General features: G+C 36.5%; 1 long non-coding RNA gene across 1 annotated transcript; it reads right to left on the bottom strand.

The window, feature by feature from the left end:
* Positions 1 to 644: 644 nt before the first annotated feature.
* LOC115905389 lies at positions 645 to 18,127 on the bottom strand. Its single transcript, XR_004060853.1, has 3 exons — positions 18,076 to 18,127; positions 5,370 to 5,470; positions 645 to 762 (listed from the first exon to the last, which is right to left on the bottom strand). It is a non-coding gene; the product is annotated as an uncharacterized LOC115905389 (long non-coding RNA).
* Positions 18,128 to 23,598: the final 5,471 nt, after the last annotated feature.

The following is a 23,598-nucleotide window of genomic DNA, read 5'->3' on the forward strand; positions in this document are numbered from 1 at the left end:
AATCTTCCAGAGTTCTGCTTCTGTTTTACAGATGTGTACTTACGGAAATGGTATTGTATCTGTTGTGTGTGCATACTAGGGGCATACATCTAATGTTAGAAAACCTAAAAATGAAGTCATTAAGGTCGTAAGAATTTTCTGAATATGTCAGCTTCAGATGCTGTTGCACAAATTCTATTCTCCCTAACAAATGCTCTCATGCTCCCATAGGATGTGATGTAATGGACAATAGTGTTCATGCCCATGAAATCATGCAGCCCAATGGGAACCATAACAGAGAACTTGTAAGCATCAGCAAGGGTTTGAATGACTGTAATTAAGTAACCTACTTCTCCTCTTGTGTTCCGCCATGACAGCTGGGGTCAGCTGCAGCACTTGAGACCCTAAACTTAAATGTCAGGGGATGTTGACAGGAAATTCTTAGCAAAAGCCCTTCACCTCTGGAATTTACTTCTCTGCTTTGATAGAGCCCAGGTCAGTCGGCAATCAAGATGTAGAGCAAGACCTTTTCATTAACACTTCCCAAAAGAGTCATAAAGATGCCTTTTTCTATGCTATTGTGACTAATTAGTTACTTAATCACTCTAAATTAAATAAGAAAACCATATTTTGAATTCTCATATTTTTAGACATGACATACATACCTAGAAACACTTTTTCCTTTTTTTTTTCAAATCCATCAAAAATCTCAGAGAGAAGCTGTATATTAAGAAGTTGAATAGAAGGATGACTGAAAACACAACAGACACACAATGTTTACATCTGTAATGAGAAAAGCAAAGAAAATGTACAGCAATGAGGGGTAATTTAGAGAATAATCAAAGTAATATTGTAATGACTGCAACCAGCATATCATGCCTGAAGGGAAATATCCTGAAGGGATATCTTGCCTAAAGGGATATAGTCTATACCACAAAAGCTTGGAGCCATTGAAACCCCTAGAGAAAGATGATAATGGCCATACATAAAGTATAATTTATTTACAATTTGAGGAAGGCTTCCATCAAGTCCCTAATGACAGGCTCACTAGTTACATTAAAAGCTGTGCTGATTCTGATAAAGGCATGAAGTCAATAAAGTAAGCAAAAGGAAACTGCAGTACAAGGGGAAAATGGATGTTGCTTACTAGGCAAGAATAGAAATAGAAACCTGGATAGCAACATAGACTCAAAAAATACATATTAAAAAAACTCTCAATATATGATTTCATGACAGCAGAGGGATTGTAGAGACTACTAATAAGGAAGCATGATCTAATGTGAATCTAACAGCTCTATTATCTGGGAAATATTGAGAGACCATTACAGAGATTCATTTGTGTATCTTTTCTAGTATTTTATTCTCACTTAGTCTTTTCTTATGCTTTAACTGTTTGTAGGAAAGGGAAATTGAAGGGTCTTTTAGGTGTAGAAGTCTTCCAGCTATTTTTTGCAGTGACTCTGGATAAATGAGACATCTGTAGATAAATACATTTGTAAGGATAAAAGAAGGAGAAATTTTAAAATTGCTGAAAAGGACAGGATACTATGTAGAATAAATACAAATAACAGGAAAGTGAAAAATAGTGTGTGAAAATAATTTTTATAAGAAATTATGCTTTTGACTTTCAGTAATATAAAACAGGAGATAATCCACTGGTGTAAAACTAATGAATAAAGAGGAAATCACCACTAAAAAAATCCACATTTGGAAAAGGTTGCTATAATACCAAAAGAGAACATTTGCCACCTGCTTAATGGAAATTTGTAGAGTTCATATGAATTTGTCCTTAATTCTTGTCGCATTTGTGATGGTTTTAAATAGCTTGATTTTTGGTGATGGAGAAAAAGTCAGCCACAAAAGTGATTTTTTTTCTGTAAATATTTGCAAGCTACCACCACTGCAGCTACAGCCAATTCATCTGAACTTGTGCAATATTTAAGACCCAAAATCTAATTGCTGGATTGCTCTACAGATCTTAGCCTAAAAGGGGATCTCCTTGAGAAGAAAAATGCTTTCTTTCACTCTTTTGTTGTATCAAAATTTCTATGGCTAGGATATTTCCTGCAGAGCTCTGGAACTGAAACCTTTACACCTTCTGCCTTATGTGACCATTAAATTTCAGGGCTGAAGCATCATTTTCCCTGAGTCCATGAACTGATATCTAATTCTCTTGTGGAAAATATGTGGTGCATCCTTCAGGTCAGGAGGGTACCTGCAAGCCAGAAATTCCTAAACAAGACTAAGGATTGGAAAATCCTGATAGGGAACCAATAAACTCTGTGGAGCTGGAAATAGTGGTTTTGAAGCTCTATCTTCCCCTTCGGGATGCATACAACTTTAAAGGCATGTGCTTGCTTTACAACCTAGAGAGGATTTAAGACTCTACATTCCTTGTAGAGATACAGGTATCTTTATGAAGATTTGTATACTCCTAATGGTGATGCATATCTCCATATAAGTCAGGAATTCCTCTCTGAATTTCCTATGGCCCTGTGTTCCCACTCTGGGATATCTGCTGTAGGTGCCATAATGAGATTCTTAACAATTCTCACACCTTCAATACAGAATTCAGAGACCTCAGTTAAGGCTCCCAATACTGGTCTGAGAAGGAGGCATCTAAGGACTAATAAATAACTACAACACACAGCCTATACCCATCTGTGATTTTTGTCTTGTCCCTCAGAAATATAAGCAAGATCTGAAAACCCAAGGTGTTCAAATGACTACATCTTGACCTTTTTTTCCTTGAGCAAACAGTAAACTTGAGGTAGAAAAATGTCAAAGGATGGGCTAAAGAGCAGGAAATGGTGTGTGTGTAGCATGAACTGTAGCAATCCATCTTTATGAGGAAAGAAGCATTTTTCCAAGGATTTCGCCACAAAACAAAACAAATGCTTCATTTTAGAATTACAAGCAACTTTGGAAGGAAAAGCAGAAATATATGACAAAGAAAAGTTTGTTCACAGGTAAAAGGACAAGATGGAAAGACCCACCCTGATTCTAAAATTCAGAAAATGGAGAGCATGAAGGAGATTGGGGTTTCAGAGGAAAGAAATGTAAATGAAATATTGACTTTTCATGGTAGTAGAAAAAGACATTACACAGATAGTCAAGTTATCACATGTCTATGACTTCTTCACTCGTGAATGCTCTCTTTGGGAGCAGTAAGACAGCAGGAAACAAGGGAGATATTTATTTGAAGCTGTAAAAATTGGGAATAAGAAATACTGTAATCTTGAACATCCATCAGAGCATAATTGCAGTTTTCCATTTAGTGGCAAAGTATGACTTTCCAAGGACTGCTGGAAATATCAACATTTCACAAGGACAGCTCTGATGATGAGTGATGGTCCTGGTGTCCTAGTCAGAAGCTTTAATATCTTTTTTTCTTGCCTTGCCTTCATCCCTTGCAATGCCATGCTGCCAGTTATAAAAGCTTGGCGTAATCCCCGGGGTTTATAAAGAAAGTGCATTAGGTGTAAGGAGGGTAAGGCAGACTTGGCTCTGGCAGTTTGTGTGAACTGATGGAAAGCAGCAGCTAACCCCCACAATGGAGCAGGAAAAATGTACTCCCCCTTTGAATCACTAATCAGACAGTACCAGAGCAACTTATCTGAGACAGAAGTTCACCATGTTTGTATACATTCACATACCTATCATAGACTTCCACTAGACAATAAATATTTTCCTTTTTTTTTACTGCATTTGCATTAATTCTATACCTATCTCTACAAAGTCAATTATGGTTTAAAAACCTGAGTCTAACAAAAACAATATTGAATCTTCTATGATGAAACTGTACACAAAGTGAGAGGTAGTAAATTCAAGCATTTGGGATTCTGACTTTGACACACTTCTGGAACTGAAATCTCATCAGAGTAGGAGAACACAATTTAAACAGCTTTTTCTTGTATTGGCTTATTCACATTAAGTACAACAAGTTGCACACAGCAGGAGAATCTCAGCCTAGATTAGCAATACCATGTTTTCACAATGTGCAAGGAGAGTAAAGATCATGCAATTAAAACACGGTGCAAGCAAACACAATCACTTAGCACTGAAAAAAAAAAAACAAAAACCTCACCTAGTGTTAGACAGTAAAATAAAACTGCAAGTAATTAAACATTCACTTGAAAAATTTTCATCCTTCTAATAATACAGCTTATTCTTACAGCACTACTGTGAATTCCTTTTCTGCTCTCTTGAATATAAGCCATGATGTAGCTAAAAGCTAGTAAGATCTACCATGGAGTTTTTGCTAGATTCATTGCAGTTTGCTGTCAAGTGGTCAAATCCTCATAATTATTTTCTACCAATATCTTTGTGTGCATTCCCTCTGACTGCATACCACAGCTAGTAAATGTATGGTGTATTTAAAGGTCCTCATAAAGTCATTATTTAATTATTATAAATAAAACTCCTTTGAAGCAAGGTGAAATACAATAAAATCAAGACTTTTTTCAAAAATCCTTCTGATTAAGAGGATTTGAGCCAACAGAAATAAGCCCATTCTGATGATATTCATGAACTAGTACTGAAAATGTTGTTATTTAGCTGCAAAATAAGATCTTCACTGAACTATGAAAACAGTCTGACAACCCATAATTCAATTTTAAAAAATTATTCCTTCACCATCCTCGTTTGCATCAAGTAAATTTCTTGGATGTAATCCTCAGTAGCTTTTTGTCATGCCATGAAGATGTCTCCCTTTTTTCCCCCCTCAGAATACTTAGTCACAATGTTTCAGAGGCTGCTTTGCAAGGATCCTGTACATGTAAACACAGGATTCTTTCACTTTTTATTTGAGAAATAACAGTGCCATGAGACACTAATTATGGACCATGCAAACAAACAGTAGCGTGTACGCTAAAGTCCTTATCTAACTTGACAGCAAGTCTCAAAAATGTGGACAGCTTCCACATGTATTTTTCTTCACCATTGGCTGCAAGTATGGAGACCCCATTGGCTAAAAAAATCCCAAGGAAAGACAAGAATCCTTAGTGTGTAAACTGTTGCTTGTTAATGGGCTTGAATTTTTCACAAATCCTAAAGAATTGTCTGCTTCTGACCTTAAGAGAGTCTTAAATCAATTTAGTCTGAAAGTAGTCAGCTCTTGCTGAGCAGTGACCCAGAGACTGATTCTAACTCTCTGGAGATTAGCCAGACCAGCTTGTATTCACCAGTGGCTCTAGAGCTTTTCTTCTGCTGGAAATCTCAGCAGAAAACATTCCAGCACATTTAACACATGCGCTGTGTGTGTACAGACACTTCTGATGCTTTTAATGTTTTAAGAGTTCACTATTATACCAACAATACAGTATCAGTTATTCATTAATAACCTTTATAGATGAGAATATATGCTTGAAAAGAGAAAACAAGTCCATTACCTTTTAAAGGTTCCTTTCCTACATGCCTCTTCCCACATGTTGCACACTGATGCACAGCTCCCCAGAGGGTTGCAATGCAAGCACTCAGCATGGTGAGAACTCTGAAACACAGAAAATGCAGCGTGAATCATTTTGTCACTCCTTACATGTTAAGACCAGTTTGTGCTTTCCTCCATCGTACAACAGACCTAAACCTCTGTAGTGCTTATCTGACACAACAAAACTAGTAAGGGAATACAACAAAGAAAGACTTTAGGGATGTTTCTAGTATTTTTCTGTTGATAAATGTCCCAGTTTCCATGTTAAGAACTGCCCATGCCTCTTTGCAAATGATCAGCTGTATCTTCATCTAGGTAATTGCTAAAACACTTTCAATAGATTCTCCTACTCTGATATCCTCTGTTTCAGCAGCACACTAGCTTTTTAATAAGGGTGCTTTTTTCTAATGACAAAGCCACCTGCAAAGCCACAAGACTTACGAAGGAGAGGCTTTATTTACTGACCAGCTGATAGCATTCTGCATTGCTACAGTTTTGTCATGGCTCATACTGATGACTCAGCTAATATGGGATTGCAATTACTGGAACTAGAGAACAAATGCAGTTTTGAGAAGTGTTGCATTGCTTCACTCCATTTAAATAAGCTAAACTAAGAACTGAAAATTCCCATCTGCCACTGTGTGGGCAGTCTGTGGGGCTAAACAGTGATATAGGAGAGGAAGGAACAGGTTCATAAACAGTGATTCACAGTGATTCACAAAGTAAACATAAAATTGAGTAAAACAAGAAAAACCCCAACACTGAAATTTAGACAACATAAAGAGAGATAACATTTGACACAGGTGAACTGCACAGAGAAACGGAGGAGCACATGCATGTAAGAGAGTCTAAGGACACTCTCGAGTGATGGAAGCAGGGAAGTTACTCTGGAGACAAAGTTATCATTTGATTTATCCAAGTTATAGAGATGTGCATGCAGATATAAAAGCTGCAGCAGCTGTGAAAGCACTTAAATACAATACTTAAAAGCACTGGGATGTACCAAGAGGTATGGAAGTAGGAAACCAGTATTTACAACAGAGAGTTGATCAAAGCCAAGAAGGCTGCAGACAGAAATGAGCACTATTTACGAGAAGTCTATGATCATATTCACCTCAGGAACCAAATGGCTGGTGTCAGCCTGTGCCATTCATCTTCAGGTGGCTGTAATAAGTGATAATGATGAATGTAATCCACACAGCCAACAGCTTTGCTAGCAAGGTAAATCATATTTAGCATTCTCCATTTTTGAAGTATGTGCCCTAAATATTAATTTACAACCTTCCATGGCTTTTATCTTATAGACCAATATTTTTCATCAACTAATTTTTAGCCTTTATATTTTCATATTATTCTTCTGGATACTTTTAAGCAGCGTGGAGCTCACTGAAGCTTTTTAGATATAAAGCATTTCCTGTTCAATGAATTCATATATGCAGTAAACTAGACTTGGGCCTCAAACAAAAAAATATTTCCCAAAGAGCACCTTAACTACCTGAAACAAAAGATGGAGCCATGTCCTAAAAGGGGAAAACAAGTCAAAACAAGAGGACTTAATTACAGATACATTTTCATAATGTCTGAAGCTAATTTTAGATGTCCACTGCTAGTTCTCACAAAATACTCCACAAAACAAACACCTTCATTACACTCATACAACCACCAACAAATCCCTGATCTAGAGGCATCATCTTTGGACTTCATAGAATTTAGAGAACTTTTATTTCTTGTTATCAGGTAGTTTTTAAAAACATATATTGTGTAAGCAGTCACAATGCCCTGTGGAAAAGACGTTTAACAGCTTAGATTTTCTTTGTGAATAGAAAAAAAATTGTTTGTCCATTTTTTGATGCAATTTTAGTTTAAGGTTGTTGTAGACAGTGGATAATTACTCATCTTTCTATGTCTGCAACAACCTGACAAGATTTTTTACATTATTCTCTCTGTACATCTCTTAATTTCTTTCATTACAGACTGAAAACACCCACTTTGTTAATTCTGAGTTCACATGGAAATGTCTCCATCCCCTACATCATCCATGTTGAGCATGAGTCTTTTTTTTTTCTTAATTTCTACTTCATCCTGCTTTAAATTGAAAAAATTGGTGCTGCACCCAGTGCTAATGATGCAGGTAGAAGTGGGATTTGTACAGCTGCTTTATAATTTCTCAGTTTGCTTTCTAATCTTTCCCTAGTAAATCCTAATATAATATTTTTTTGGACTATTTACTGAGAACTGAACTACCTTTTCCATTTAAACTTCTATAAACCCAGTGTTTTCATTCTAAATATTAAGATACCCTGTAATAAATATAATTCATGTTCTTCCATGTTCTTCCTTAAGAAATATTCTTAAAGAATGATCAAGCTATTATCTTCTATATCTAACCAAAAAGAAAATAACCAAATGACCCCTTTCCTTGCTAAGAAATATGTTTTAACTTGATATTTAATTGAACACAGTAATCATTTAGGTTTATTTTTTGGGAATTTGGCTTTGGTTATATAGACATTCCTATATACAATACAGACAACTGAATCTACCAAAGATGTCAACTTGGAATTTGCAAGACTTTTTCTTTAAATAAACTTGTATATGGTTTATTCCTTAAAAAAAATGGTCATCTTAAAAAAACTTCGCAAGGAGAATATCTTGCCATATTTCCCTCCTCTTGTGTACTTTTCCTGCATTCATTACTGTTACTGTGGACTGTAGCTTCTACATCAGTATTTAATTGACAGCCCCTATGAGAATGATACTACCTTGACTCTCTTGCTTATTTTACACAGGTTCTGGAATTTTATTCAAAGTTTGATAAGACATCTTTCTTAATCCTTTTCCATCTTCAAGACCCAGAGTTTCACCTATTTATTCTTACCATTTTGACAGGAATATCATGCCTAACTTCCCTGGAAAAAGCATTCCAGCAGTTCTTTTCACCAAATTCTGCCTCTTGAGATTTCACAGAATCACTGAGTATACGTTTCAGTTAGGCCACTAGAATTTTAAAGAACAGCAGCTCTTTTAATCACATTACATCTAGACAGCATCTGAAAGCTTAAAGTGTTTGATCACCAGGTCTTTGGACACTTTAGCTTACACTGAAGGCATAGATCACAATTTGGACCAAGCATCTCTGAGTCCAAGTTGCATTGGGAATGGCTGCACAGCAGGAACGGTTGGAAAGGGAACGTTTGCAAGACTGGGAAGTGACTCTGCTACTGCCAGTACACACATCATAGACAGAGGAATTACAGCAGGACATTACTGGTGATTAAATGAATTCCTAAAGCAATGACTATACATCAGTGTCATAGCTAAACCCAGTTGTATAGCTATGCAATAAGACAAAATAACATAGTTCCTTAATCTTGTGTCCAATAACAGTATGATTCAGTGTAAGATAATGTATCAAATAGTGTGTCCTACTCTTTTTGGACATTAATCTTGACAGAAAAATCTTTAGCTTTGTATGGATTAGTCAATGCAAATTCATTAACTACTTGTCATGCTTCTAATACAATCCGCCCTGACCCCAAGACTTGACAGTGTAGTGTTAATCAAATCTGCAGAAGTTCCCATACAGACAAAACAATCTGTTTTAGGTTAGACAGATTATTTTTCCCTAAGAAAGGGAAAAAAAAGGTTGGAATAAAGTATGTGAGAAAAATATTTTAAAATATAGCTCCACTTTTTATTTTTTTTCAAATCCTTTAATATTAATAACATTATTCACAGTTCTCTGTATTGGAAAAGGTTTAGTTTGGTTATTTTTAAGTTGCACCTAGAAAACAGCCACTTCTTTAAGGTAGCAAGTCTACCTTACAAAACAATGAAAACTTATTTTAGTTTCAATGAATATAGCTTTTTACCTAAAAAATATTTGAGGGAAATTGATATACATTCACCCTACACACTCGGTGACTTGCAAATAGCAGAAGAATTGCAACAAATGCCTACCAAACTATTTTAGTTTAACTACCTGGTTATAGTTTGCCCTTTGATGCGTTTGGCTACTATAGAATTCACCTTTCTCTTTGGATTTTTGTCTGGTTATTCACTTCACTTTTATTCCTTTTACAGAAATCTTTAATTACCTCTTTTTGCACGTAGGGCTGTTTATGGATTTATCTTCATAACCGAAGGCCATATTTCTTAAGTAATTTCATTAGTTTCTGACTTATTTAGGAGGGTTCCCCCCTCGTCCCCCTTTTATGCTAGCTTCTTAATACCTTTTTTTTTAATATTCTTCTAGTTATATTGGCTATCTTAAGACAGTTTCCTCTGACTGTAATTCATCCAGAGATTTGCCTAGAAGGGATTAAATGTATAAATCTCAACCTTGTTATCACCTAATTTCATGGTTTGTTTTACCTTCAAAAAGAAATGTCTTTAAGCCCATGAAAGTAATTTCTTGCATAGTCATTAGATCTGCATTTAATCACATGCATGGTTTTGAAGGTTCTCTACCAGATTTTCTTTACTGCTGAGAGATATCTCTGACACTGAGGTGAAGCCATAGCTAACATGTAGGCATTTGGGGATTTCTCTCCTGAGCATTTCAAAGATCTGTGTAACACACACCCAGATGACGGGGCTGGTACTGCTGCTGGACATTGAAGGTATACACCGCACTTCATATTTAGATTAGCCAGATGCTAAGAAATGAAAGACCAATGCCAGATAACATTATCAAATTGCTGTATATAAATTTTAGCATCTTAATACACTGCAGCATCGTGCTTAGAAATAATAAAGTCACACAGGTTTTTTCTGAAGCATTTCAGTTATCCAGGACTACTTCGTGCTCAGCCACTTAGGCTCTTTTGAAAAACTTTCCCAGAATAATTTCGGAAAGGGTTTTGATAACCAAAAGCAAATAAACTGAAACGTGATCATCTTTTTAACTAAACTGAAGCAAGCAGACACCACTGTCCTGGTTATTTAGCCAAACAGCTTGCTTAATGTCTGAGTTGAGAATGGCTAATGATTCTCCTTGTCTTTTACCCAGACCCCCACTCTGAACTCTCATAAAGAAAATATCAGGGCAGGGAAATTGCTGTCTCCTGTCACCCCTTTGCTACACAAATTGCTGCCACATACTCATTCTCAATCACAGACCAGGGACTCAGTCTTGCATATCAAGAAAAGGTCTTGGTCTCTATGCACTGAGATCAGCAAACTGATCCTAATAAAACCCAGAGCGTGTTTAACTTTTAATAAATTAATTTGCTTCTCAAGAAAATGATTTTACATGCCTGGTGTTTCCTTTGCCTTGTTATTAACTAAGACATATGTGAAACTTACCTTTTCATTTCTTTTTTCCTGCTGTGATATCACTGACTGGAACAGGGTATTCCTTACTAAAGTATGATCAAAGAGGATGAAGTCATCATCATGTAGATACTAACATAAACCAGAACCAAGGAAATTCTGCTTTGCAAAACCAATCACTGAAAGGTCTAAAAACTTATCTTATTACATTAATTAAAAGGATGAAACTTGAAAAATACATTATTCTCTCAACATCCATCATGAAATAAACATCATGCTCCTATTCTACTTCCTCAAAGGAAAATAAAGTTGTGGTCCAAAATAATTTCTAAAAAATTTTACAATGATTGGTTTTGATATCAAAATAGGTGTAAACACTATAGAGACATTTGTGGGTTTAATTTTGTGGAGGAAAACAAAATGCACCTCTGTCTCTCTCTTATGTCTATAGATGCACTTTAAAAAATATTTTTAATATTTATTTAAATATATGTAAAACAGATTAAATTGCTAGCAAGCAATAGGCATTCTTATATTTTCAATGAAAATTCAGTAGAGACAGGATTAATATATACAAATAAAATAACATTTCAAACAATTGAATTTAAAATGCCTCCATTTATTTTCTGCTGCATTCTGTCTTCTCATATCAGTCACCACCTCTGAAAGCAAGTATCTTAAGTCTTTTTCTTCTTATTTTAGGAAATCATCTTTACCCCATTTGAAACATATAATTTTGGTTAAAAATAAAACAAAACAAATTGTAACTTCAATATAAATACCAGTGTTTTAAACCCCAATGACTCTGCAATGTCACTGTTAAAAAGTCATCCATCCCCATAGAAAAAATATAATTGAAACATCGTTTTCTACAAGGAATTTGAAGATAAGGTGGGGAAAGTGGTTGTGGAGTGGAAAATTATTAAAGAAAAATAGAGCCATTTACAAACAGCAAAGCATTTCATATTGCACCAATCGAACTGATTGCTTCAGAAGAGCAGGTACCTCACAGGGGTCCGGCATTTACCTTCTCCCTGTGGGCACTTGTACTACTTTTTGGTATAGCCTATATCTGCTGCAATTTAAAAGCTATATTTTGATATCTACTCTCTTAGAAAAGATTCTGTTCCTGGAGAAAAGTTTTAATAGAGAAACTGTATCCAGTTCTAGTTATACATGTTTATGCAAGATCCACATCGTGCAGATGAAGAAATTGACACCAGTATCATAAAGTAGGATGGGTCTCCAGCCATCCAATCATGAAATTTGCCACATTAGGAGAAAAAAGGATTTAATTACCCGTGAGAGTTACCCTTCTCCTATATTGAGAAAAATCCTGACAGAAGAGTTGTCCTTTAAGTCTTTCACCCTGGAGATTTCACAATGCTCTTCTTATTCATCTGTCTTGCCACATATTCTTAAGGAAGCTATCTCTGCCTGAAAAAAAAGTCCTTTTGGACTTACTAGTGTCTGAAGTCTCCTTTGCAACTATGACAGTGCTGGAGGAAACCTTCAGTCTTAAACATCTTAAAAAAAAAAAAAAAAAAAAAAAGAAGAGTCATAGAAATTACTATGTCTATGCTTTGTTCAAAAACTGAATATGACCCATTCATGAGTAGCACTTTGGTTCTGAGAGGTTGAGCGTTAGGAAAAGAGACAGAATTCAGTCCAGCTTAGATACTGGACTGTTAAATTTAATAGAGTTGTCAAATGCATGGATAAGTTATTGACACATGGTGATGAGACCCATATGAAGGTAAACTAAAGTTGGGAACATATATGCTACTGATGGGGTTATTTAATAGTGAATAAGGGATGTCTGGTTAAAAATTAACAGAGAAAATAGTTTCTACAATTATTAACTGAAGACTAGATAATGAATGCAAGGCAAAAAATAATTAAACTAGTGAAAAATTTCCAAGGGAATTAGCTAATAATTAACCCAGAAAAGAAATTAATTTGTGTAGGTTACCTGAAAAGTAGCTAATGTGTAAATCTGGTTATGGGTGGTTAACATGCATTGAATTGACAAACTGATCAATGAATGAAAAAGTTAATGATTGATGGGGATATACCAGTTAACCCAGGTTAATAATTAAGGAGTCATTAATTAGTTAAACCTGGTAGCTTGGTGAAGAACTGCAGCTTCTTAACTGAATACTCATACATTTTTTTAATGTTATCATAGCTTGAATGACTCTTGGATTTATATTAGTTCTGCCAATTTTAAGCAAACATTTTAAGTTTTGGAGTGCTGAGACACATAAAGACTTTATTTGTTTATACACATCACAGCTCATTGTTCACTCTTGGGAATGTGTATTTGATAAACGAAAACAAAATTATTTTGAAATACATGTTGCTATTTTCCCCAACCAAATTAGAAACATCCTGCCCTTATGTTCAACAAACACAGTGGGGTGTTCATATTTAAAGATTTCTACTTGCATATGTGCAACTTGTCAGGTAGTTTATGAATATTTACATATTAATTGGCCTGACATCTGTCATAATTGCATATTAATTATTTTTGTTTTAATCAGATAATTGATTTATTATACTGCTGTCTGCAATTCTGGGGAAACGTCCCTGAGGGACAATGCATGCATACACACGGATTTGGTCTTCTGCCTACAGCACCCCTCTGCTGATGATTTGAGAAAGTTTTGCTGTTATTTTGTTGGTTTTTTTTTAAGAAAGATGCATTTTAGAATTTGACTCAGTGCTTGTTAAGAATTAGCTGAAGGACATCCATTGACTTCAGTGAGCTTCAACTCAGTCTTGTAGTCAGTGTAACAAAGCATTTCTGAAACAGTAGAATGACAAAAATCAATGGACTTTTTGATTTTGGATCAATGGAGAATTACAATTTCATTATATAAATTATCCAGGAAGAGGAGGATAAGTTACAGATGTGGGAGACTCAGAGACTGTATCAGACTGCAGAATCAGGGCCTGATTCTGCATATGAACAGAAATAATGTTCAGATTCTTAATTCACTGAAAATTGACACTTAAAAGGAATAAATAAATATATGAGCTTTACTAAACTGTATGTGTGCTTTCTGATGAGACAAAAATGTGTTGTGCATGTCAAAAAACAGGTCAAGCACATATATCACTGTAGTGTAGCAATGGGCTATAGGAAAAATATTCAGGAAAACTCTTGAACTAGGCAAGGAAATGCTAGAGGCTGCTTAAACCCAGCCAGGTCAGGAAAATTGGAGAGCCTGTTGGAGCAGAGCTCTAGCAGTGCAGATTGCTGTGAGAGCAGTGACATGCTGACCACTTGACAGAAGTATAAACATTTTCAAAAGAAGGTTCTCCCACCCAAATCTGACTGATTTCAGACAAATAAGACAGTCTGAATTTTTAGCACTCTCCCACCCCTGAAGGAGTGGGAAGAAATAAGTGTTTGGATTACTGGCACAAGAAAACCAGTCCACTGCTCCCATGAAAAGCCTGATCATGATATTCACGTCACATGAGTCAGCCTGGAGCACCCATTTCAGTAGGGTATCCGCTTTGTGCTGACTGGGAGAGGAGGAGAAGAAGGAAACAACTCCAGAGGTGATCCCATGCCAAAGCTGCAATAAAGCATGGCAGAGGAGAATCAATATGGAAAGCAAATTGCTTCAAAGGGGCCATTTTCAAGTTCAAAGCAATGAGCGTCCAACAATTTGCCAGTTATGGCTCATCTGATGCCTAAATTTCTCCACACTTTCTCCCAGAAAGGTTCATTTTATCCAACATCACCCTTATAAACATAAAGCTAACTGAAGTTTCAACCATTTGAAATCCAGATGCACAACTGCTTATCTGCATCTCTGCCACAATATGAAAGGCAGGAATGAGAAAAGCCTCAGCAATATTCTGTCATTACCACATGGCAATTAGACTACTATATATATTTCACTTGACATTTCATTGATATAGCCACTTCCAGTAAGTTGTACTACATCTTTGAACTGGCCTATCCTAACAGAGTCTAGCATGGATTTGGATTGGCACCAATATCACTTCAAACCCTGCCAGGTCCCTCAGCCATTCCATTTGTAACTTTCACATCATTTCTCATTCACAGTTTAGACCTTGAGCAGAAAGGAACTGCATGGCAGCCTGCCAAAAGAAGTGTTTATTGTTTATAAATTATGAACAACGTGTGTATTTCTGCAATTGGCAGTTTCTATCTTAACCAAAGCAAGCTTTATTTATAGAAAATTAGAACATCTTGTTTTGTAATATGTTATGGCAGATTGTCTTAGATGAAACAAAACACGTGTATGAGCCACATTAAAAACTAGGGCTTAGTTTGTCCAGACCCAAAGGGTACATTCTAGTTCTTGCATTATTAAAAGTCATTACCACTAATTGGGATACAGAAATAATATTTTATACATATCTAGTGGGAACCTGGCTACTTTTCATGACATCTGCAATTTTTCTAAATAAGCCTTATAAGCAACATTAAGGCTTTAGTGCAAATCCACAAATGGAAAATGGAAAATCAGATATTAAATCTGAATGCTGAAACTAATACTGAAAAAAAAATTAAAATGTTTCTGCTGTACCTTATGGAAAACCATCAAATTTATTGTGTCTAAAAGTGATATCAGAAATCCAAACAAAAAATAAGTTCACTAATTTCCTGGTTTTCTTTTTAAAATCTTGTCTATTGTTTGGTTTCTTATAAAGAGACTCTAAAGGATCATGAGAGCACTGTTATGAAAATACCTGCAGAAGTGATAGAAATATAGAGTAGCTTTCAAGTATTCATTTCCAAATAAAAGCTTGAAAGAGTGATTTCAGTTCCTGACAGCAGAGTCTAGCAATATTTGAAAATAATGAGAAACAATTACTTGCTGCATTGATAAATATCTTGGGAATATCGCCACAAAGTATTGTGACGTTTTTAAGAATGGGAACAATATGGTTTCTTTTCAAAGCTAACTTATATCTAAAGTGTATCTTGACCACATAATACAATTCTAAAGCAATCACCTATACAAAGAAAGAGCTGGAATGGAAGCGGTAAACAACTGGAACAGAAGAAAAGGAGGAGGGGAATAAAAGGAAAAGACAGAGAGAGAGAGAACAAAAGAGTATCTTAAACCACTCTCACCCTGTCTTTCTGCAAGTTGTAGAAGACAGAGGATCAGGAGAGAAATGGAAGAAAGAAGGACTAGTTTGGAAGCTTATATAATACAGCATGAAAGAGCCAGGAGTAGGAGTCCTCACAGAGTTTTGTGAGGAGGCTGCTGAGACAGGCAGAGTGGTCCCTTCCTGCTGTCAGGAGGACAGCCCCACGCTGCTGCACCTCATGGCACTACCCTCACTGCACTGCTGCTCTTCAGACTGACTGGGTACACAAAACAGATTTAGCTGCCTTTTGGGATTTTTGGGGTTTTTTTTGGTCTGACATCAAGGAGACTATGTGGGCAATGCTGAGTGTGGGAATCACCCACATGATAGTAGAGGGGATTTCAAAGGAAATTTCTCCTCCAGTTTCAGAGATGACAGTGACCCAGACTGCTGGCTGATTGTGTTGCCAGCTCAGCCAAAATAAGGTTCTGGGGCAAGGAGAGCACCAACAAGCTGTGCACAGACCCTTCTGCAAGAGGGTCCTGGAGCTATGGCCTGGCACACTCCCACACATCCCTGGCTCTGCAGGTGGGGCAGGGCAGGAATGCAGGGGTAGGGAGAATGATGGAGCATGAAACCCATCTTGCACTAGCTGCAAAACAGCTGCCAAAAATGAAGGCAATTAGGAGTTAACAGCAGGAGGGAGAAGGTGGGAAAGCAAGATCTGTAGGGACATGAACAACATGCCACAACACTTTTTGTACTTGTATTATGTTTTGTTCTCATATAGAAAAGTATGTCACAGCCCATCCCTTGTATTAGATAAATAAATCTGGGAATAATACCTTCTCTCTCTTCTCTACAAACTTGACAGGTTTCATTATAACACTGTTTTCACCTCCCCCTTTCTGGAAGGTGAACTCAGAAGGTAGCTGTGCCAGAACCTCCTTCCCAAGATCAAACCAAGAGATAGATATGTACAAGTAAAAGAAATTAGGTGTGACTTATATAAAGTGTCACTTTTACAAATTTATCAGCATAACACAAGTCTGATTTTGCAGGATTTCCAGCCATACATGCCCATACACTATTTTGTCCTTCTAACCTCTGAAAAACACAATTTTAAGGAACTTGAACACCAAAAGTTTTAATACCTTTTAGTTTCTATGTATTTCAGCTGTGCACACTTAGGAATTTTTCTGTTACTGAGCACACCTGGAGAACATGAGAGAGTACACAGCACTGAGACAGTGGTGTTCTGCCTGTGACATAGCATGAGTATAAAAGTATCTAATTTAAAGTTAAAAAAAAGCCAACTATAGCATAGCCTTCCTACATGTCTCAGAATATTTAAATATCCCTGCTTGGGGTTTCTAAGTGGCAGCTGTTGTAATTCAGACAGCATATTTATAGCCCTTATATCTCTGTCTCCCTGTGTGTCACATTCTCCACCAGAGAGGCAGCTACTGAACATATCTACACTTTGGTCTTTTTTTGGCCCCATTTGATTCATTCGATCTCTCAGTAGCCAGTAATTATAGCTATATATATAACCTTTAGCTTCCCAGTGATATGTATGGTTACACCTCTCCTCTCTTCTGTAAAATCCTTTAGCTGAGTGTTCTGAATTCATTCCTCTTTCGGGAATAATGCATGTCTCAGTGTTTCTGCAAGGGTACAGATCAGGGGCTATGGTGCTAATTTAGCATCAGCATCACTACTGGAGAAACAGTTATACTCTGTATTGACTAATTTTTCTCCTGTGACTGTATTGAACCTGCTCCTCAACCTTTTCTTCACAGAATGCCATCACCATCTGAGTAATACATCATGAGTGCAGTTCACTCTGATGATGTATTACACTAACATATCATTAGTGCAACAGCAGAGCAAGGCGCTTTGATGATGTATTAATGCAATACATCATCGGAATGAGTCACTCCCATGATGTATAACTCAAAAGATGGTACTATCCAGGGAAACATGGACATCCAATAAATCAGGGACAACATTAAAGAATAAAATCTAGGACATCTTCTAGGGAAAAACAAAGCTTCAGAAACCTTTGAATGAATATAGCATGAGGTTTTCCTTAAAACAAAAACAAACAAACAAAAATAGAAAGGGAAAGAATACAAATGTTCATATTAATTTTATCAGGAATGTAGGTTTCTGTAAAATACAATTACCATGATATTCAAATTTGAATTCTCTTCTGCAATGACACATGATATATGCAGGGCATTTTAAGTTAGAGAAAGATTATGTGATACAATTGGTAATATACTCACTTGAGACTTTTCATATCTTACCTGGAAGCAGAGAAAAAGGGAAGCAAATGCAAAAAATCCAAGTCTCTTCCCTGCAAGAAAAAGCTGAAACTTTTTTAAATTGCTAAAAGGAGTAATTAAAATTTTGTGTTAAGATTTACTACACACTTTACATAAATCTAACAAATCAGTCTATTGACAGTAGTGCAAGCAGAAATGGCAAACTTTAAATAAGTGTAACACTGAGGATTAAAAGGCACTTAGCCATAAATATTTATATAAATATGTTAGTTCTGTAGATACAGTTAGTAGGAAAAGAACTCCCACATATCCATGGATTTACACAACTGATATCAACCTACGAAATGTCAAATCCGAAATACAGCAACAACTCATGAGAAAGCTACTAAATGCAATTTTGAGTTAGTTGCAAAATCTATAAGAAAGTTTAATTAGCACATTTAATAAATTTTAATTTCAACGTTCTGGACAAACCTAATATGAAACAACAATGCCTCACTGGTCAGAGAAAATACATATTTTGGGAAACAAAAAAGACAGAGGTCTTTTTCTCACTCATCCTGCAGGTTTTATGGCAGGGCCAGAAAATAACCACTGTATGAAATATCAGATAGCGCTCTGTTTAAACAGTGAAAGACTTCTCTGATGTTACATGTTTATTTTTGGGTTTCTTATTCAAACAAACACCCGTCTTTTTCTCACACATGCTTGCACATGCAGACACCCTGCCCACCACATACCTTAACGTGCTTAAAAGGGGGTAACTTCCGAGCAAGCCTTTCATACCCTGAGAGCTATTGTTCAGCAACAGCTCTGCAAATCCCCCTGCCATGAGAACAGATAGATTTTTGTTGATGTTGTTTTGTTTTGTTTTAAATTGGCCTCAGCTGCATTTGATTGCTCCAAGCTTGTGGAGATTTTCCAGCTGAGGCCCTGAAATCCCCATTAGGATTTAACTCCTCAGTCTCACTTTCCCCAGCTCCCCAAATCCCGGTTCTGCTGATACAAATAATGGATGTACTCATATGTGTGTGTAGGAACGATAGAGGGAAAATCTCAGTGTTTAAGTGGTAACCCTGAGCCTTTGTGCTCAGAATGAAGCCTGGTGCTCCCTGCAGGCCGTGATTGCAGGGCTTGCTGAGCCCTCTCCGTGGCCCAAGCACAGTCCCAGCAGACCTTGCTGGCTGTCATCACTCTGAGCAAAACTCTGGCATTTCAAGTCATCTCAGTCACATTATGAAAGAAATCACTTTTCTTGAAGCATTTCAAATAATTGCGGTCTGTAGAAGGAAAATATATTTTAAACATATTGGAAAGACCCCTGAAGATGGAGCAGAACTGGTAAATACTGATGAGAGAGAGAGGAAATGGGGCTGCTCTGCAGAGGTTTGTCTCCAAACATCAGCTTACTTCAGCCTGTAACTTACACTTGAGGATCCCTGGCCCCATCATACCAGCCCTACTCACAGAACCAAAGCTGGAGGTGCCCTGGGACTGGAGAACGTCCCCAGTGGCCTCGGCCAGCTGGCATCCATTGCAGAGGCAGAGTCACAGAAAGAGCAGCTCCTCCCTGCCGTGCCCCTCTCTGGCTGGGGATAATCATGTGAGTAAATGTCACAGTCTGCAGCAAGCTGCAGCTCTGCTCTTTGGGTTTAAAGGCAGAGCTGCTGATTCAGAGCTGCAGGCCAGGCTGATGCTGGCCACGGCACAGGGGGTGCTGGGGTTACACAAGAGTCCATTCTATCAATAAAACACAGCTGCCCTGAGGGGCATAAAAAGTATACAGGGTTCTTAATTGCCTCAGCAGTAGCAAAGAGAGAAACAAGCTTTTTTAATTTTTTTGTTTTTAACAAAAGGTCCTTCCTATGCTGTTTCAACTAAACCAATCCTGCCTGTATTCCTAGGGAGTTGCAGTTCCTTATAGGCATTTAAAAGCCTCCCCAAAACTCACCAATTTTCTAAGTGCCTTTGCTGGCTAACAGCCATAGTTTTCCCTTTTCTCCTGTATCCTCATGTCTTCATGACACTGTATGAAGTAAAAATAAACACATTTTGTGCAAAAATTCAAACAAATGTAGAAGAACCCTGCTAATGTCTGTATTTTAAGCAGTGGGACCAGGCCGTGACTTTCCATAACAAAGGGTGTTGAGGCAGTTGTGTCAAAAGAGAAAAAACAAGCACAAATGCTCCCTATCACAGTAACCTTACACTAATATCTAGCCTTTTTTAATATGCATGAAAGTCAAATGTAGAGGGAAAAAAAAAGGCTGACCTAAAAAGACAGTATCAACTATGAAGTAATATCAAGGAGTAAGCCTCCTCAAGTCCCACTTCTTTTGTAGATGTTGCTTTTTTAAGGACATGGTTCTGCTAATTTTGAATACGAAAGGAGCCTTTATCATTTGGCTTAATTCTTAATTGAAACCATCCTACATGCCAACATAGACAGTAGTCAAGAAACATAGATTAAAATTTTAATACCAAAGTTCTTGTCAAATTCAAACACAAATAAATTAGGAGTATTAATTACATCATGTGTGAGTCAAGACCTAGTTATTTCTGCTAAAGAGGACTTGATTAATGAGACTGTGGTTTTACATTTATATAACAGAAACATCTCTACTCCCTCAGTCTGCAGGGCATGGGCACTCAAAATGAACATATTTTAAATAATTACTCACACTCGATCTCCTCATGACACAGGTCTGAAAATTGCTCAGTCCTTTCCTTCTTACTTTTAGGAAAGGATTACATTTTAATTTCTCTCTCCCATTTTGTATGTAACCAGTGAACCTGAAATCATGTCCAAGGACAGCTTTAAATGTAGAGTGAGGAAAATAGTCCATAAGCTCAATCCTAATAATTTGATTTCTACACCACACTAACAAATTTCTTAAACACTATGGTCTTGGGTTTGCTCTTCTCTGAGTAGTCTTTTTACATTTTATTTTTTTTTCTTCCAATTAAAACTATTATAATTTAATGTTAAGAGGTTGCCATTTTACTGATACTTTTTCCCAAATACTCTTGTGAAGTCTGGAAAATAACATCCACAGATAAAATGTAACACTCCCTCTAATTCAGCAGAGTTGCATTTGCAACTAAGCACACTATATAGTGCTAGAGTCTGTAGGCCGAGCAAGTTTACTTGGCTTTCATGGAGAGAATCCTGAATATATATTTAATTTCAAACCATTCTGCAAAAGAATCCCTCTGAAAAAAATTTATTTGGGCATTCAAGCTGGGGTGTTAAAGACTGAGTCATTCAAGGATTTTAGTTCAGAATCATCTTTGTCGGTATGAAAGTGTCTTTATGTCAATCAGAAAAGTCAAAGTCTCAAAGTCAAATTCTTTCTCTAGGCACTTTTACCTTGAAGTTCTAATTAAGTTATTTATTTATTTCATCCAAACAGAAAATACTAGGCACTCTACCCAAAGATGGCTTTAATCCTCAGACAGTTATAGATGTTATGGCAAGTGTTTACACTTCTTATGCTATTTGTCACACAGCATCCTATTAATGTTTTTCATGTGTCATGGCATCCCTTGGGATGACTCCCCACCTAAACTGAACCATAAAATAGCTCTGATTATGGTAACTGTGCTTTGAAAAACTGGGTTCAATAATAAGGAGGAAACTAGCAGGTAAGAAGAGTAAAAAGGAACTCCTAATTCCACTTACCACAAATTTCATTCCAAGGCACTGTCTTTGGTGATTCAACATAACAAATTCTGCACAAATGGACGAGCACAGACTTGATTCAGTTCTGATTATGCCAACCTAAATACACTGAAGTGGTTCTGTGGGAACATCAACATACATCAACATGTTCAAGAAGCTTCCCACTTTCATAGCAATAGGTAGACAGCAAGTTTCTGAGAGTGGGTATTTGTGAGTAAGCTACAGGCAACAGCAATATGCACATCTAACCCTGCTAAACTTTTGTAATGCCATCTTAAACTCAGCTGTAATAAATAAAAACCTCTCTCTATTTTTTCCGAGCAGTTTTACAAGATGGAAGTGCAAGTACTAATAAAATATATGGTTTAATTAACTAAACTTATGCTGCAGTGTACATTAGAAGTGGATGATTTACAGAGTGTTATCCTCTTCAGGACAGAATAATGCAAACAGCATAATTAAAAGTTGATGAGAAGTGTATTTATTGAGTACACAGGAAGAATAGACACTCAGATTTATGATACACAAAGTGTACCTTTCATTTGCAATATTAACATTTTAAAGTCCAAAGCATCAGCATAATGCATCCAAAGTGTTCTATGCAGCATCCATATAATTCAACCCTGTTAAACCTCACACTGCTGAGGGTAAATTATGTGACCCGAACATACACAAGTGTAACATGATATATTGTGATATCATGATTATGTTCATTGAGATGTCTGTGGATGCAATATATCACATTTGCCTGTCTGTAAGTACATGTGAAATAGTTGAAGGGCCATTCATTTATTTGCGACATGAATTTCAGAGCCATCATTCATAGAGCCATCAATGTAAAAGAAGTCACTGTTTAATTTTAATGAAAGTGCTTTTAGAAAATTCCAGCTAGTATTCATGCAGATCAGGGCCTGTTGAGCCTTGGGTATTTGATATATTATTTTGAGAGTTCAGAGAGTGCATAACCATCCTAGAAGATAAAATGTATATTAATACCCTGGGAATTTTCAAACCTGTAAGCTAGGTAGACACAACCTCACAAGACAATTACTTTTATTTCTGTCCATATATTAAACCCAGTTCAACATCCTGGTATTTGGAAAAATCCATTTTTTGAGGTGTAGAGTCAGATACTATGAACAACACCTATTAGCCAGACATTAACATTACTGAATGTTTTAGAGACACACACACACAGATATCATGTACCAAGTAAGGCTTTTTGTCAATATCTAAACCATCAGGTAAGTAGACTCCCAACCAGCTGTAACATGTCTCAGTTATGAAATGAAGTTGTCTTCCTTGCAAGTTTATTGTATTTTGAACAGTTTGATGCACAAAGAAACTTATAATGGGGGTTTGAAGATTCACATTAGAAAAATAATTGTGACTATAGTTATAAAACCAAATTTGGAGAGAGATGGCAATTTGTGGGAAAAATAAAAATATGCTCCTTTATATAGCACTATCTCAACATACGCATTCTTTTCAGAAAAGAATTTTTAGGAAAGGTAAAACTAGATGAAAAACATCTGCTGGTCCCTTATAATTGGGAGTTTAATTCTTTCTGAGAACTTCCTTTAACTCCTCTCCCAGTTTAAAATGTATTTACAGCAAAATGTTTGGGGTCATTCTATGAAGTCAGCAGAAGTGGCAAAAAGGTCTGTTAACAGAGATTAAAATAGTTATTCAGAAGGTTTTCCATACATAACATGATTCTTTTGAGAAGACAAAAGGTACTGTGCCCTCTAATTAAGAATTTCTTATTATCCACATGTAAACACATGGGAGCAAATTTACTGGAAGAATGGGTGGTTAGATTTAAAGCACCAGTATTTGCTTCTCCCATTACCAATGCTCAG

The sequence above is a fragment of the Camarhynchus parvulus genome, chromosome 6, assembly GCF_901933205.1.
Source record: "Camarhynchus parvulus chromosome 6, STF_HiC, whole genome shotgun sequence".
Classification (NCBI taxonomy): Eukaryota; Metazoa; Chordata; class Aves; order Passeriformes; family Thraupidae; genus Camarhynchus; species Camarhynchus parvulus.